Raw genomic sequence first — 2,149 nt, 5'->3', positions numbered from 1 at the left:
AGCGATTGATCTGCAATCCTTGATTTAGAAGCACTGTAGACTTCTTGTTGGTGACGAGCAGGAGAGAATGGAGCCCCTGACAATGTGCCTTGCTGTCAGTTCTTTGCTGCTTTTGTGCCATCTCCCACTGCACTTCTATTTTCTTTCCTTTTCTATGCCTTGTTTTCTACCAGCAGGAAACTGGCCAAAGAGAAGTGGAAAACTGCTTGCCTTCCCCAGTCTCTATTTCTTTTCTCTTTCCCTTTCTCTCATCCTATTTTCTCTTGTTCTGATCCTTTGCCCAAATGTCGTGAAATGCCAATAAAAATAACCATGGTGACACAAAGCTTGATAGATGTCCCAGAGGTTCAAAGCACACATCCTCTCTGGCTTCGTCCACTGGGTTCTATTTCTGCTGAGCCAAGTGCATCTAATTTACTCATTCGTTTGCTCTGACCTCGTTATCAGTCTTTCTTTTTTTCCTTCCTTCCTCAGCTCCCAGAGCAGAAAAATCAAAATAGTTTTTAACAATTTTAAAACAATTTAAAAATCAATCAAAGAAACGAGGGAACTAAAACCTCAATGGATAAGCGACCTGCCCATAGCTACAGAATTTAGTCACGAACAATCTCTCCTCAGGAGCCTGTGCGACTGGACTTCACTTCTCTGGAACCTAGTTGGTTGCAGAGAAGAGGACAAAGGCTTCTGGAGGGCTATGGAGGGTGGGCCTGCGAATGATACTAGACAAAGTGTCCAGACTACTCTCCTCTTTTGTATTTGATGAGCAAACCTCAAAGGAGCCAGGAGAGACATTATTACTTAGAACTCTGAATAAGGAATCAAAGAAAACTGCTCAAGGAGTTTTCCAACAACAAAAGGAAAATGGAAATATGAATGAATGTCCTAAAGAACAAGGTGCCATTATCTTTCTCCAGCTGCCTCATGCCCCCTCATCATTTAAGCATAAAATGATTAAAAATCAGAAAAGCAAAGCTTAACTCACCAATGAAACACTGTTCTTGAAACTCAAGTTGAAACATACAAAAGACTTCCTAGGCTAATCAAAATATATGTGTTTATACGCACACACGTGTATATATTCTTAATGAGAATACACTCTCAATATCTTATAGCTAGTTCTGAATGATTTTCTATGCCATCTTAGAGTAAAGGTTAAGTGAAGGAGCATTCCTTCTCCCTTATTAAGCAATGGAAATATAAATAAGAGAAGGATGGAGGGAGAGTGGTGGGAATGCCTTTTCCCATCCCTATGCCCCGGCATTTAGATGTTCGTCACACACACACAGTATTAGCCCTTTCGGATCCATCTTACCTGACAACTTTCCCTTAAGAATAATAAATTGTGTCCTTCACTAGTAAAAATGAGTCTTTGGTCTGTCTTTGTTTTTATCAGTCGTTTATCCTTTGTAAGGGTGATAAGTATGAGATCCTTTATTTAAGGGCTGTTGAAAGGAATTTTAGACACAAACACTGTACTTTTTGAATAAGAAAGTCACCTACAAGGTACATTCTCCAACATTTAGCTGCATTCGCTTGTGCTGATACAGAAGCATTTGTGACACATAGCCTTAGCAAGCATTAGCATATAGGCATACATGGCCTATTTATATAGGTCTTTTTAAATTATAAAGTATACAAAACTGCATAAAACTTATGAGTACATTTTAATAAGTACTTCTAAGAAGAAAATCTGTAAAACCATTGCCAGGTCAAGCAATAGAACACTTTTGGAAAAATACAGAGTGCTTCAGGAGTTTGCACGTCATCCTTGGGCAGAGTTTGGGCTCTCTTCTCTGGATCATTCCAGTTGTGGGTCATGTGCTTCCTAGCACTGCACATTATTAGTGTTGTTCTTGACTTACCCCACTGTCACTTAGTCATTTCACTGTTACCAAAAGTACTTACTTTGACTTTGCACTTCTATTATGCCTTTGCCAGGCAACTTTTTTCCCCTCTCAAACACTGGATTATCTCAGTTAGCTAATGCATCTCCTTGAGAATTTGCTCTAAACCAGTGCCACTCAAATTATGGTCCATCAGCGCTGAGCTATAAACTGTTAGTTACTGGCCTGCTATGAAATTGAGTATAGAGATTGAGAGTAAGTTCTTAAAATATTTACGGCAATTTGTCAAAGAAATTTTATGACTC

General features: G+C 39.1%; 1 pseudogene; it reads right to left on the bottom strand.

The window, feature by feature from the left end:
- Positions 1–1,731: 1,731 nt before the first annotated feature.
- On the bottom strand, positions 1,732–1,832 carry LOC124238789 (uncharacterized; annotated as a pseudogene).
- Positions 1,833–2,149: the final 317 nt, after the last annotated feature.

Source organism: Equus quagga, chromosome 4 (assembly GCF_021613505.1).
Source record: "Equus quagga isolate Etosha38 chromosome 4, UCLA_HA_Equagga_1.0, whole genome shotgun sequence".
In the NCBI taxonomy this organism is placed as follows: domain Eukaryota; kingdom Metazoa; phylum Chordata; class Mammalia; order Perissodactyla; family Equidae; genus Equus; species Equus quagga.
This window is presented reverse-complemented; position numbering and strand designations above follow the sequence as displayed.